General features: G+C 33.3%; 1 protein-coding gene across 4 annotated transcripts in view; it reads right to left on the bottom strand.

Annotated features, from left to right (window-relative positions):
* Window positions 1-15,641, bottom strand: part of LOC126836365 (galactosylgalactosylxylosylprotein 3-beta-glucuronosyltransferase P-like) — a 48,524-nt gene extending 32,883 nt beyond the window's left edge. The window contains exons 1-2 of one of the 4 annotated variants that reach the window (XM_050569645.1): window positions 15,193-15,641; window positions 8,486-8,533 (exon numbers count right to left, since the gene is read on the bottom strand). The gene's annotated coding sequence lies outside the window, so the exon portion shown is untranslated. The other 3 variants (XM_050569644.1, XM_050569646.1, XM_050569647.1) reach the window with 3 other exon arrangements.
* Window positions 15,642-16,729: the final 1,088 nt, after the last annotated feature.

Here is a 16,729-nt window from a genome sequence, read left to right as displayed (position 1 = left end):
TTGGTTCGGTTGAAAATATTATAACTATAATAATAATCAATAAAGCTGTTATTGTTTGTTGTGTCGAGAATAGTATAAGACTTGTGTATAATTTATTATTTTTTTGATAGTATTTAGAAAATATTAAAAGTGTATTCTGTATTATTGTAATATCATTCGAATGAAATTGTATTAAAACATTTTATTGCTGTGTACAAAAATGTACATAATATAATATAACAGACTTAACAATAGGTACCTATAATTTATGCAATATTTGACTAAATTGTTTTTGAATAATTTTCCATCATGTCAACTTGTCATCAAATCAATTTGTGGGTCGGACTTAGAGTATATTTTTAAAGATTCCATTTTTTTTTACAAACGTCAGAGGTCGTTTTGGAGAAAAAAAAAAAATAATGACCCTAAAGAGGTAGACATGATATTTTTAGTTATAAATAAGTTTTCTCATAATTTCTAAACTGTAATATTTCCTAAATATTTGCACATATTTTTTTAAGTATAATTAAATTTTGCCCAAAAAAACCCAAACGCGTATTGTAGTTATAATACTTTTCTATATTTTAATAAAAAACATAATGAAATTGAAACATATTGAAATTAACATAAAAAATTGCCACGTGCAATTGATTATTTAAAAAAAGAAAAATGTCAACAAAAAAGTAAAGCCATCTGACCAACGCGTGTGAATTTAACGCGTTAGACGTACATCAATTAAATGGCTTAAAAAAATATATGCCTATTAATTAACAATTTTTATCGCTTAATCCGGCCCGTCAATCATGTCTGAAATTTTTTCCAAGGAAATTACCACAGTCGATTAACAACATCCGTTGATAACGTTATAATACCTATTATTTTGCGCATCGGTTAATTGAAAAATCACACGTATTATTACCCATTGGAATAACCTCTCCCGTTAGTTCAATATGAGAAGTTCGGTGAATTTCAATTTAATAATCGTTAAAAAAAAAAAAAATAGAATAATAAAATAACGTATAAAAAATAATATGTAAGATAAAAAATGTTTCGAATAAAATGTGTGCATTAATATTATATTTAAGGAAAAACAAATTAAAACAATTTAAACAAATTTTTCAAGCATTTGGCTTTAATTAAAAACAAATGATTGCTTTGGATAAATACATTTTTGGCTTATAACCGTTTAGAGTTTAGACGAGGTACCCACTTCTTAGTGCACACTTGTTTAAAAGTCCACTTTTCGATGAATTGAATGCTCTTCATTTATTTGTTCTTATAAAACTTAAAGCTTCAAATCTCAAATGTATACTGGTTGTGATGTTTACAATGTAAACTTTGTGGCACAATCTTATTAAAAGCAAACAAAACCAATTTGCTCTCCACCTGAACACTTTCAATGTTACTTATAATAACAAGTGTGTGCGCTAAGCCAGTGGGTCGTTTATTGTAAAAGTGGAGTAACACCCAATTGTTTAATAGACAAATATTTTTGCTTGACGGAGTCAAATTTTTTGTCATATCTTGACTCCGAGAAATGAAAAAAAACCAATAAAAAAATTAAAAAACTAAACGAGTACTAACTGTATATTTTGTTTTCCTACACATTAACTTACAAAATGCACATGTTATTTCAAGGTGATAAAAATCACTTTTACTAGGCTTTCAAAAGTCGCCCCTTTTTTTATTTACCTTTTAAAACAATATGTTTAACTCGAGTATTGAAGTATAAAAATTTGTAACATTTTTTTTTTTTTATCTAAAACGAACAATTTTATGTATTTCACGGGGGAAAAAACCACTGTAACGCGAAATTCTAATAACCTTGTTTTTTTTTTTGTCCTATTTAAACGGCTAAACGGTCACTATACCTTTATATTGTATTATAATAAACCAGTCATTGAGATATTATGCCACCGGAAGGCGTTTATGAACACTGCATTAGCTGTAAACTGTAAACAGCTCCAAACGACCGTTGCAAACGTCAGTGCCAAATGCAATTAAACGTGTCCAAGGGCGCGACAAGCGCAGCTGATAATTTTGCACTTCCGATGTCGTTTATCAAAGTTTTTTTTTTTTTTTGTTCAGTTTAGTATCAGTTTTAACGACTTCACTTCCGACACAGTATCCGTTCTCCGAATCGCACCGATATCTGTAATTATTGTTAGTCGCGTTGACCGGCCAACGCGACTACAATGAAGAACTAAAAAAAAATATTGAGCGGACAGTGTTGTAAAAAAAATTTTTTTTTTCTATTGATAATATAATTTGTCACTTCCTGTATTAAAAAAAAAAATCCCGGTGTACCTATAGGTACTTAGTACTAATAATAATAATTGTTCAAACAATACAGATGTGTTGAAACGCTGTACGAACCGTACCGAGACGGCTAAAATCGTTAAACGAATAATATAGTTCATATTTTATAGGCCAAGAACTATAACGAAAAAAAATATGCATTAATAGTGAAAAAGAAATTAATTCACAATAAAAAAAAAAACCCCATCGATTGTTACAAGAGCACGCGAGGTCACGGTCAACGTTTTGTTCCAATGAATATCGATATTAAAAATCTGATTTCTTAAGTATATTGTAAAAAAAAAACAACAACCTAACCTAACCAACCCCCCATTTGGGAATTCATATTTTTGGATAATAGCTAATAAAATAAGGAAAAGTACAATAACTTTGCGTGTGCCAATAATTTCCAATAAATAAAGGTTTAAACGAAAGTATGAAAAATTACAATTTAACACAACCATGTTATGTAAGTATAAAACGAATTTCCATAAAACCTCACATACAGGGTGATCGACTTGACTCATTTTTATTGATGTTATTTTACAATAATAAAAAAATTACTAAGCATATATCACCAGTACAGGGTGATTCATTATGGATAATACACTCAATATATTATCATAAAATAATTGTTATTGCCATTTGATAGCGTTTCTTCTCGGCAACAACTTAATGGTAATGTGTAAATGTATGTATAGATGACTTTTTAAATTAACAACACTTTGATGCAATTAGGTACTTTAAAGGAAAACGTGTGTGTTACCTAAATTGTTCACGCTGTAACCTGACCAGACACTGAAACAGTGCAGTAGCACTTTGTTTTGTAAAAGGTATCAGGTGCGCTACACTTAAGTAAGTATAAGTATCGTTTTAAAAAAAAAAACTGTGCTTGTTCAGTCCTGTTGAACGGAAGCCATAAAAACCCATATAATAGCCTATTTGATCTTTTTTTTTACTGGTGGTCCAATAGCTTTACAGTTTGGAGAATAAAGTTCCATGGTGATTGGGCTTGAGTTCAGGGCTTGGATCCATTTGATTTTAATAGGGGGAGGGGGTGGGGGGAGTCCCAACAGGTTCGTCGAATTTTCTGTATTTTTTTTTTTTATTATTGGATTCTGCTAACACTGCACGGTAAATCTCCTCCAAACTTCCTTTGTGACAAGATGTACAATGGAACCGGATTTCCCGAGCTTCAACGGCCGTTTCCTTTTTGTTTATTGATTATGTTATGTGTTTTGTAATTATATATTCTGAACACGCCATTGTCGGGCACAAAAGTACAGTCGACACGAACGTTTACCAAAGTTTACCTATGTACACGAATTGCTTTGAATTTGTTCAATCTACAACAGCTGTTGTTTTTCAATGTTCAATTGGTTTTTTTTTTTCGATTTAATGTTTTGTTTCTTCGTGTTAATTCGTGATTTGATTAAAAACCCTAATTAATTATACAACAGGCATTGTTCCCGGAGTTGACAACTACCCGAGAGATTTATTTTCATAAGAAACAATAGAATAATCGACATGAGTAAAGTGCCGTCAGAGGCGTTTTATAATTAATCCAACTCTCGACTCTGTAAGTCAACAAAGTCACCTTTATTAGATTGATAAATCCAACAAGACTATATTTTATTATTAGGCTTTCAAATTAATTAATACATAATTTCTGCATGATCAATAATTTTGATAATACAACTTTTTTTGTTTTACTTAAGTTTTAGCCAATTTTTAAAATTTTTTTTTGGAAAATTCAATTGTTATTGGTTTAGGTACACGGGTGACTGGTGTATAAATAACGTTTTCTATATTTTTTTCACATTCATTCCAGACTAGTCTCTATTGGATTCACGATCAACCTAATTCGCTTTGGCCTTTGTCCGTGGACCGTGTCAAACCTATATCGATAATTATTATTATTATTTTAATCTAACGTTAAAAAAATGGCGCCAAACATTCTAGACCGTGCGCAATAGTAGGTATAATAATATTATTATTACAATGTTGGTAAACTAATACTGATATTATACCTACCTAATCAATACGGCCACTTGCCGGGTTATATAATCTTAAACTCGCCGGAGACCTGACCTTATCGCAGTTTATATATTTTTTTTTTATCGGTTAGCCGCGTTTGACACACAAACGGAAAACACATTGCCGGTCTATAAACGACAAACCGTATCGCACAACATTGTTTGCACATATCTGTATATTATTATATTAGTAATTCTAATTTGGACGTACGGTTCATCCTGTTTTCTGACCTGACAAAGTTTAAACAATTTAAAAAAAAAAAAAAAACACTGAATTAATATTATTGGATTCAAAAATATTCAAACACGGGTTGAATTTTGAAAGTCAAAAGTTCGTCGATCTTGTTGACTCATCAATGACAAGGACAAACACTATTACATAAACACAGTACCTACCTATAACCGATAGGTCAGGTTTAAGAAATATTATATTGTTATACAACGTGTGTAGAGTAACTAAAGTGTTACGTTACTGTAATGTTGTTTTGTATAAAATAATCGTTTAAATCATTATTTTCAAAGGTCAAAAATTATGTTTCATACATTCGAATCGAAAATGCCATTTTGTTAGTGGGTATTGTCGAGGAACGACTTTCAAATGTCAAATATATATTATATTATGTTTACCAGTGAAAAACACAAAGATGTGATGAAAACAATGACTGGTCGATTACCAGTTTTTGGATAAATATAATTCCCCAAATTATTTGTATTTAAATGTATAGACTGGGAGCGAGGTAGACAGTAGTTATACAAAATTTCCAAAAAAAATCATTATTACCCATATTTAACAAACAAAAACTATTTTTAATATTGCTGTTAAAAACATTTATATAATAAAGGTTACCACTGAGGGTTAACGTTTAAAATTAAAATAGCAATACTCATTCCGCTTTCAATATAGGTTATTTTAACTATTTACGTTTCGACAATAATATCCTTTATTAATCACCCATAAATTAATTATATACCAAACATTGAAATATATTACACAAGGGTTTTATTGAGAACTAGTTAGTTATTGGAAAAAATATTTGTAACTCGAAATTTCGACAGCCATATCTGTGTTTTTGTTTTGAGTGTGTTAAGTGTTTTTTTTTCTCATGTCAAGTATTCGGCATTGCACGTATTGTTGTTGAATTATCTAAATGCTTTAGGTTTTGTTTTTTTTTTAATATTCGATAACGTCCGGAGCACGCGTTCCTATTGCACAACACAATATCATACGAGTCACTATCACTTAACCCGAAACGGTAATAAATAATAATCATCGTTATTAGTATTATTACTATTACAAACAGGTGTACTGCTATGATTAGTCATTATATTATGTATGTACCAACTATCAACAACATATATTTAACAAATATTACACACAATGTTGACTGACTAGCATAGTATTTGAAGTGTGCGTTAGAAATACTTTTAGAATAATAATTGTACTAAAAAAGAGATAAAAAAAAAAGTTAATCTTTGTAAACAAAATGCTTCAAGTACATATTATTTGAATAAATTAACGACTAACAACAATAATATCACATTTGGTCAATTTTTACTAAAATAACAATTTGTATTTTTATGATTTATTTCGTTGGATAAGTATTTAGGTGCTTTTAGCCTATTTTAATTTTTTATTAAGCAATTTTTTTTCTATAATTTTTTCAGTGTTGAATTTGAAAGCAATAAACGCACAAAGCACAACATTGGTGGCGTAAAAAAGTTTGTATTAAATGAAATTCCTATCAGAGTATATCTATTTTAATAATAATTTTTTATCGCCTTGTCTACCTTGTCTTCAATGTAATAGTATCACCATCGTAAACGGAGTAAAATAAAGTCTACTGGTCGAAAAAGGCTGTCTGTGATCAAAGTGTAAGGTATAAAAAAGACAAAAAACGCCTAATAATAATTGACTTATGCACTTATTTTTCCTCTCAGGCGATGGCAAGGGTTCGATTGCCATTTTTATTTCTTTTTATTACCACCATAAAAAACAGAAGATTTATAAAAAAAAAAATATATGCTCCATTTATGCAAATAAAATATTATTTCAGCCCGGTTTTTTTTTTATTAGATTTTGAAATTAAAACGCATAATGCTTGTAAAGAAGTATGCCCTCGAGTTACTATTAAAGCATGCCGCTTTAGGCCAAGGCAGCGTTAAGTCCAAAGAGAGAGAGAGAGAGAGAGAGAAGAAAACATTTTAGAATTTTATATATAAAATTTCATTTAATAAAATAAGTCTGCTTGGATATTTAATATAACGTTTGGGCATTAAAGGAAATTTTAACGACGCCCCACGCCGTGTCGAACCGTCAAAGGTAGACACGTGGCGGCCTTTTTGATTTCAAAGGCGACGGTTAGAGTTATTCAAACGATTACAGTTCTAATTTGAATACAAGGTTCCTAAGAATTACCGTCCCCCGTTAATGCGATTATAGCACTCACAATCAGTCGCGGCGTAAATGCTTTTCCAAGACCCGCGTTTCCCTTTCAAGTGTTTTTAGTTAAAGTTTACACAGTTCGACGAACAGCGATTTCAAAGACTTCCCCGCATACTTCCGGCTTTGGCGCCTCACAAAGAAAACTCGGCGGGAAACCTTTGATAAAAACATCAAACTCGAGTAGGTAGGTAGGAGACTACACGTAACAGTTAGTTTTTTTTTTTAGTTTGCTTAAACTTCCTAAACGACACAAAACCGTAATAGTTTAACGTTCAAGTTTCAACGGCTCGTTAATGATCAACAACAGAGGGAAAGTGATTAATTTCGCCAAACGAGGATAATTTTGTGTTTACGTCTATTATTAGGAAAAAAAAAATAATCGTTAGAACAACTGGACACTGCTGTGTTATCACTATAACATCTGCTATAATATTTAATATCATAAACGTTTCGGTACGGTGAAAATATATAAATATTTATTTGCATTAATAATAAATTTAATGGATTTGTTAAACAATGAAAAACTAAAAATTACAATGCCTACTTTGGAATGTCAGAATAAGTGCGAAAAAATTCTACATAGGTCAATCAATTAGGAAACAGTAAACAGATTATTTTTTTCCAACCGTTTATTATTAATTCATATTTACCATGATTTTTTTTACTCAATTATTACTGTACTAGTGTCATCGAAGCAATTTGATAGTGATTTATTGCAGACGCAATTTATCGGCAACGAGGATTTAATTTTAATTCGGTGTTTTCCACCACCTTTTTGTATCCAACCTCTACTTTGGAACATTTATAATATTGTGCGTTTTCCGGACTAAAACGATTCGTTTTCAATTCCGAGTGTCTTTGTGTGCGTTTTCCAGACATAAATAATTCATACAGAAAACTACTATATCTGCATTTATAGACTATGCGAGACGTTTTCAGCTAAGAGCGCTTAAAGCAAAAGTCAGTGATCCGTAAACTGGTGTACATATTATACAGAGGGGTTAACTGAGTTTACCTACTCGGTTGATTGTATACACGGCATTGTCGGCAGGCAATCGCTCGGGCAGAATGTAGCAGAATTAATCCGACTGAAAGAGCATCGTGCCCATTTGATTTGGCACCCCCCCCCCCGCGCTCGCGTTTTGGAAACTCGTTAAACCTGAAGATAATATAATACTGTTTTAGACGGATCTCATCGCACGTTTACGATTATTGCCGGACCCACCCAATGTGTAAATGTGCAGGTACCTAGGTGTGCTATTAAATCCAGGAGGAAACGACAACAACAAACAAAGGTCGTTGCCGGAAAGACCGAACCGGCGAAAGGTCAACTCGAGGGTTTGGACGCGTGACCGCAACTCGTTAAGTCGATTCGCCCTCCCCGCCAATAGTGTATAGAGGATGACTCAATCTTGCGCCCGGTCACTGAGAAAAAGGTTAAATGAATTTTACAACCCTTTCTGCAAACGCTATTACGAGAAAAAAGAAAAAAAAGCCAGCACTAGGTAGGTCACAAGCGGAAAGTGATAAAAATCACACGTTCGATTAAACTCTGTTCGATTCGAATCCGGTAGAAATACAACCAAACACCGTTGTGATGACGAATAACAATATGCATAAAAATTGTTTTTTTTATAGTACCTACTAGATAGGATACGATTGGCGTCGGTGCACAATAAACCGATTGTTTTTTCCATACTTCGTCACGATGAAACTATTTTTCAGTTACCTGTCGACTGTTGGCGCCGCCGCACTCACGCCTAGAGATTTTCTCTACCTAATAAAAAATAAGTTTGATTACAGATTTTCAAGAAAATTGTACATCATGTGTAACATTGCCACTGTAGATCTATAAATCACACCTAAAAAAGTACAAAAAAGAAAAAATTGACCACCCTTTTTTTGGTTTGTTGATTCGACAATTTTTAAAAAAGTTCATTTTAAATGTGCAAATTGTTTTGGGTATTTTTCTAGATTTTGAATGGGAAGAGGTAGTGTTTATTTTTTTAATTTTCGTTCCAATTGAGTTGGCCCTGTAACGAAGTGTGACAGTGCGACCACTTAAAATTAAAATAAATACTTTTTCTTATAGGTTGTTGGACACTGCAAATAATCAGATCATAGGCGAAACTAGAGTTTTACATTTGAGTGTGCCCTTTCATTTATGACCTATTGTGTTGTTAGTTTATTTTTGTAAAAAATGTTAAACACTATGCATTTTTGCTAAGCTAAAATATAAATTTGTCCATATTTCTTTATTCAAAAATTGGGTTTTCTTTTCTACTGTCCGAATGAAGCCCGACCCTTGTGGACCACGAGTTGTGGTACGAGTGAGTGTGTGTGTGTGTGAAATGCATTATGGACGATAAAGGCGGATAGGTCTCAAAGGCAGGCTGTCGAGATTGATGACCGCCGCACTTGGAAAACATTGTATTGTGTGCACAAAATCTTCTGGACGGCAACAATAACGTTGAATCGCCGTCCGGATTTTTTAATAACATTTCCAACGCCTTCGCAAGATGTTAATTTTCCGGCAAACGGTTCATCTGATTTGTTTGGAATTCACAAAGCATCGCCGGCAACGATGATTGCACTGCGCACACAATAGATAAATAAAAAAAACATCTGCGATTGGCAGCGAACAACAATGTTTGTACCGCGAAATAATATGTGAAAATACATTTTTCGTAAGGCGGAAAAATATTCGCAACGTGTGAAAATCCCCCAAAAAAAAGAAGGTTTAATAAATTGAGATTTGCCAAATTTCCTGTAATCATTTAAAATCACAAATAATCGAGGTGCTACAATTCAAAACGTACCTTTTCCATTTTTCTACGTTTTCAGCAGTAGAGCAAGTTTAATGTTTAGGAACATTTTAAATGGTCAAGATCATAACTCAAGATTTACAAAAAAAAAAAACTAAAAAATATTTTTAATTGATTCATAAACTCTTTTGTTTCCTTATTATTATTTTTTAGGAGATAAGACAAAAAAAACGGCCCTTTTCCGAAAACAGTACGTTTTGCATTAAATTTGGAAAAATTATGTATTGGAAAAAATTCGTTGGCAATTTTAAACAAAACGTGCTTTTTCCGGAAATAGACAATTATTTTGAAAAATATATTAATTAAAAGAAAAATAAATTAAAATATATTTTTTTCTTTTTTTGTCTTTAATTAACTCTGTGGAAATATCACAAAATTTGTTAACTTGTAATACTTGTTTTGTTTAATTTTTGTACATAAATACGCTATACGTCTTCATCGTATTGTTGACAAACATTTGGTTAGTTCTAGTTCTTTTCATAATAATTATCAAACATATATTATAATTGCAAAGATAAAAATCAACTACACTAGATATTCAAAAATATTAAAAACCTAACAGTACCTAAATACCTAAAGAACATAAAATGTTATGATGACTGGATATCATAACTGCAGTTTGATAAGATTTTGGAGGGAAATCGTATCACAAAGTCACATTGTAATGAAGACGGGAAAGAATGAATACATTTTACTAAAATTTAAATTATGTATAATTTTAATAGAACGCGTGTCATAAGATATTCATAAATTAAATATTATTAAACAATTGATTAAATAAAAAATACAAATCGTTCAAATAAAAAAACAAGTCCATTTTGGAAAAAAATATTCATCAATCACCCATTACTATTGTATAGGAAAAAAAGCGTTTTGAAGTAAAATGGAAATGGAACGTTTCGCAGTGAACGATGTAATGGAAAAAGGACGTTTTGAATTAATTGTTATTTTTCAATCATTTTTTTTCTTTAGGAAAAAGAGCGTTTCGCCTGAAAATAGACTCATCAGATGTGTTGGCGTTATTCAGATGTATGCTCAGCCAGAGGCTATCAAATTTTTGAATCGTCGAATTCAACGTCACATCTTGTCATTGAAAATCATTATGTTGTGAGTTTGGAAGACACAATTCCATGTGTACTATAGCTACACTTTTTGTGGGACAATACAACTATCTTGTGGTCCTGTTGAAATAGGGTTGCATTAGTTCGCGTCGGTCCAGATCCGGTCGGTCACTACTCTATTTCCGGCTAAAGCTCTGCCGAACGGAACTGATGGCAGCAAAGGCTTTGGTTTGTGCTCGCAACCGTCGGAGACGATTCAATTAAACCGACGTCAAGACCGAAGCACTCGAAAAACGGCACGTACGGTAGTGTATAGGTGTACACTATACCGTGTACCGTAGAAAGGTAAATGCAATTATTTTATTGTGCGGCCGACGTGATTAATGATGGTCGGGGCGAGGAAACCGAATATTGAAAGAAAGTCGATCAGACCGGATTGACGACGGTATTCGCTAAACGTTTGCTAATTAACACGTTTAATTCCGTTTTCCCAACGTCGTGTCGTGTGACGGATGTAACCGGTCGGTCGATGAGTCACACGCGTGTGTATTTGTTTGTCTATGCCTATGTGTCTGTCGCTCAGCCAGGCCGAATCATCCACGGTTTGCTGATTAATGACTGCTGCTGCTGCTGCTAAGGCCGGGCAAAAAAGGGAGCCGAGCCAACGGTAAACGTTCTGTGCAAGGAACAACAATATTATTATTATATACGAGCAGCCACTGCCCTTTGGTCGTCCGAGTTTAATTAGCAGCTCGTGCCAGGGTAAATCGAGTGACAGCGCACGGGGAAATGTTATTTCTGGGTTTTACATGGTTGTTGTCCACACCCCGATCCCTTTGGCCATTGGGGCGATGACCTAGTTTGACACAATATTACCGTTTATTTCACAGCGACCTATCCAAAAAAAAAATAGTCCATCACAAAAACGACTACTATTTATACCGTTATCAAAACTAAGTCGGGCAAAAGTAAACCAGACTCGGTTTTCGAATATTTTTTCGCAGGGAAAATATATATTTTTGCATTTGTACTTGTATTTCATTTTTTTTTATACTCATTCGTCCGAAAGGAGCTTAACGTTCTGTGAGAGGAGAAACGTCGATGATGCCCGGTGAATTCCCCGGAAAGACAGTTCCGGGGTTGTATTCGGAAGTTAAAAAAAAAAAACATTTAAATTAAAATAACGATCAAACGGGTTTTATCGGCTTATTTGAGATGTACATCGGCATTTTTTTTTTATTTATTCATTCGAATTTTAAGTATTTAAACAGAGGTTTAAAGCAAAAAAATGTATATTTTTTTAAATGCCTAAAAGGCAATCACCGGCGGTGGACGACGAGCGGCCAAAGGTTTTGTGTTATCGCTTGTCGTCCAGGCCGGCAAATCGGTTTGAATATTTCAAATTATTTTTTGGAAGTGCATTAAAAAATCAAAAAAAAAAAAATCCTACCTTGTTGCAGAGTTATACCATAGACCATATGAAAACTAACACACGTCATACCTAGCACACACACACACACACCCAGCTGGATGGCTATAATAATTGCACACTATACAAAACCCTATTAAACGCATTATAATAAAAAAAAATTACCATGTAAAACGATTACGACATGCCGAGATAACAAACAGAAAAAAATAACAATATTATCGTCGGGGTATGTTTTTTTTTTACCGGTTGATTTTCCTGTCAGGATAAAAAAATACCGCTTTTAATCATGTTCTATACTCGGCCAAGTATGACCGAGCTAAGTGTTGAGGTTAAGCACAACCGTAGGTCACGAGATAAGTACACTTGCTGCCTGAAGAAGTATACCTCTAATGTATAGTAAAATAATATCAACAGAATGATAATAATTCGTTTTAAACGGATTCGACCGTTTGACCCGATTATACACACCTGCCGGCGTTGCATAAGTCACTGGAATGAATTAGGTTTTTTTTTTAATACTAGTAAGCCGTCTGAAAAAATTTGCTTAGTAAACAAGACATTGACATTTTTTTTTAATCGGAGACGGCACGTAGTCTTTCTTGATTTTTAACGTCAGTGGAATTAATTAAAAATATTACATAATTTTATCGTTAAGCGATGAATTCAAAAAGTATGAAACATTTAGATGGGGAAAATGTGTTTTCGCTTTTCGCTGCACTTGTACAAGGTGCCAAGGTGTGATTCTGATAGGACCCTTTAAACAACAAAATCCGTCCATCGATCCCAAAGATCCATTCAATTACCGTTAAGTGTTTTTTTTTTGAAAAATCAAGAAAGTAAAATTCTCTGGCTTGTTGCCGGCAACATCTTTTTATTGCCAATCGCTCGCCACCGGTCGACTAGAACGGATTTGTCTCTTTCCACTTATACTGTACTTTACACCGAACAATTACCTACGTCACCTGAGCTCTGGTTATTTTTATCGTCGGATTCGTCTCAGTCCCTTTAGAAGACACCGACCGTGTAGTGACCGAAAAAATTTAATTCTTACTCGACAAAGTTCAAATTGAAAATATAATATTGTTAACTTGAGATAATTAAAGTTACCATTTTCCGCCCGTATTTGTCGTATTTAGAACATCATCACGTGAAATTATGTTTATAACAATTTTAAGTCAAGGTAAAAACACAGAATCACAGATATTTATCACCATTTGTATTATTTGTTATCATAGATAGCTGTTATCAACCTCACAGTAGCGAATGCTTATGATTACAGCAGGTTGATAACAGATAACACGAGTCGAGTAAAGAGTGAAATATTGTTATACTAAATTGTTAAAAGTTTATTGAGTTTATTTAAAATTAACGTTAACTACTAAGGATAAACTTAACACAGAATCAAAGGTATAATATTTATTATGTTATACACACATAATAAATCCCACAATAATGGCGGACGTCGACTTCCGTTGTTATCACAATCTAGTTAATAATATCTGTGGTCCGTTCTGACATTGCACACGATAACAAGTGAATATTTCAGTGTTGCCAACACAGTAAAACGGGGTGCATAATAATTCTCCATCTTATGACAGCAATCTTAAGTAGTTAATACCAATTATTGTTTTGGTTGGTCATAGAGTAATAGTAGCTAGTAATAGTGGTCATAGTAATAGTAGTGTTTGCGTTTACGCTTTTTTTAAAAATGTATTTTATGCGTTTCAAAAATAACGTTTCAATGACGTTGGCGACACTGTACAAAACATAGTGTCAACACTGTCGTTGTTCGAAAACCTCTCCCTAACGGTCACATCGCGTTTTGACAACTTTATTTTCAGCATTTTATTTGGCAACCACATTCGGCGGTCCTCTTTAATAACTCTCTCCACACCTATTGCCATTGAAAATCGCGCTCTGATTTTGGCAAACCTTGTCGTTTGCCGGATTTTGCGCCCACCCGAATGTGCATAATCCCAGTTAAACCACGGTCGGACAAAAACAATAAAAAAAAGCCATGAAAATAATAATACTATAATCTCTCAGAACGCAGATAATAATAACTCTGGACTTGTCGGCCACATCCTGGACAGGAAGATAACATGATAGCGTTATCGCGTTTCAACTAAAAACACAGTAGAGCTATCAGAGTCTTACCCTATACCGCCAGCATTCCACGTTGATCCCACAAGTTCCTCGTTTAAAAAAAAAAAAAAAATTGTTTTCAATCGAATTTAAACATATTTATTGACATTTACTTTCTGAAAACGTTTTTACGTTTATGTAATTCAAAAATACTATAAAATTACAAAATCATTTACCCTTTTAAATATTTTTAAACGAATATATTATTATATAATTAATTTGTTTAATGAAGAACATTTCGACCGGCCAATACCCGGTTTTGGATAATATTATTTTTAAACTTAAGCGGCTTTAACGAAATTTGATTATCGTCTAATGTTTTTTGAGACATAACAGAAAGCGTCTCGAAAAAGTAAAACTACAAAATGATCTGAATGATCGACACTACTGTTAGTTTGTAATATTTTATTGAAACTGACAACACCTTATTTATGTCGGATTATGTTATAACAATGTAGCTGATTTTTTTTTTGTTCCATTTGACATGTATCTCGAGTATTAATTTCCAACAGAAGTATGCATTGCTTATCGCTTACTTATATATTATTACAACACACCTAGGTACGCATTAAAATCAAATATTTTCTATTTTTTTATTTTTATTTAAATAATTACCTACATTTTTACCAAAGAAACACGTTGTTTCAAAGTGTTCAACATTTTAAACGTTTGTCACGCAAACGTTTTTTTTTTTAAAGTTTTTAATTTATACAATGACCATATTCAGCTGGAGAATATTTCCAAACTTTTTATAGTCCCCAAGTTGGATTAATGATTTAAAACAAAAAAAAAACTAATATTCTAAGAAAAGGGCCCTAAATCACACCTAACCTATCCTAACCTAGCCGGTCTTGCAAAGACTTCAACCTACTGGATTTGTGTGTGTGTGTGTGTGTGTGTGTGATAAGCACATAAGCATATTGTTATGAATATTTTAAAAAACTTCAAATAAAAAATTAAATTATAATTTTACCTGAGACGTCGGTCTGTCTGGATCAGTTGTGGACTATTGAAATAATAATTTTGGATGTTGCTTTGTTTTTTTTAATTACTTTTCTATGGCTGAATTTTTTATAACAGTCCGGTTTTGAGTGTTTTTTTAATTTTTTAAAAAAAATTTTACCGGCGGCAGACCGCGATCGATTTTCGACGCACGGAATATTATTACACGGACGACGGCGCGGACGTTATGGGACGCACCACCGCAGCTGATCACCACCGCGGGCCCGACTGGCCGACACGGTACGTCGCCGTGTCACGGGACGCTCCCGTTTCGATCCGAAAACGTAACACGCGTTTAGCGCCGGGGCGGCAGTGTCAAGGCGTGCGCGTTACAAAAGCCCGCGGCGGCGGCTCGGACGACGGCGGCCGGCGGGAAATATTTATATATTTTTTTTTCCCCACAACGGACAACACAATATTGTTGCGAACGAAATATTTATTTTAAAATATTGTTACGGTGTACGCGTGGCAGTGTCGTCCGCGCGCGTCTGCCGGTACGGGCGGAATGGCCGCGGGACGGCCGGCCGAAAATTCGCCTCGGCCGCCGCAACGGACGCGCGCCGCGGTGCCATAATACATAATTATTGCGTGCCGGATGCGCGAGCGGCGTTATGAATTTTGCCGCACCGCCGTCGGATTATTATCAACCTGACCAAACCTAACCGAACTTAACCTAAACGAAAAACCAAACCTAACCTAACCCAACCGAACCGAACCTAACCTAACTGTAATAGTTCAAATTCCAAAATATAGTTCATTTATGGTACAGCCATATTAAATATTCTGTACACATTGGGGAAAGTGTACCTAACTCAGTACAAAACAAATCTCACCACACAAATTAAAATTATGTTATAAGTTTTAAAAAAAAAGTGTTGGTTTCGAATGTATTTTTCATGCTATGATATTGTGTTTTTATTGTTCTATTTTTAAATATACCACAAACTCTTTCCCAGAAGGGATGAAAATGATTTATTTATTTTCGAACGTGTATTGAATAGTACTATAACATGTACAACTAAAATTAATTTGGGTCACCAAAAGTTGAAAAAGTCCAGCCGTTCTCAGTTTCTATTCTAAATCGAAAAAAAAAACACTTAATATTGAAATAGTTGTACAATACCTAGTATAATATTCGTTATTATGATTTAGCCCTTTGTTTTTTTTTTTTGCAAAAACACAACTGTGTGTAATTTTTCATGGCTCTAAACACAGCAAAAATTGTTTTTTGAAAATAATTAAAACTTTTGAAACGACCAAGCAATTGGCTTAACATTTGTATTTTCATTGCTTATGAGTTATTCAAATTTTAAATCTAATTTTTATTTTTTATTGAAAACTTTATTAACAATTAATTTCATGAATTATAATTGGTTGGCCTCTTAAACTGTAAAGTACCTATTCAAAATATACTACACCATGCCAATTAACAGCGCTACAGCTGAAAGAACATATTTTAATCGACCAACACTAATTAAGACCTTGGGTCTGGTATATGGAGAAAACAT

This window comes from Adelges cooleyi, unplaced genomic scaffold, assembly GCF_023614345.1.
Source record: "Adelges cooleyi isolate 19-005CV unplaced genomic scaffold, UGA_ACOO_1.1 ACOO_flye_CR_arks_rails_tigmint_CR_PRNA_247, whole genome shotgun sequence".
NCBI lineage: Eukaryota > Metazoa > Arthropoda > Insecta > Hemiptera > Adelgidae > Adelges > Adelges cooleyi.
This window is presented reverse-complemented; position numbering and strand designations above follow the sequence as displayed.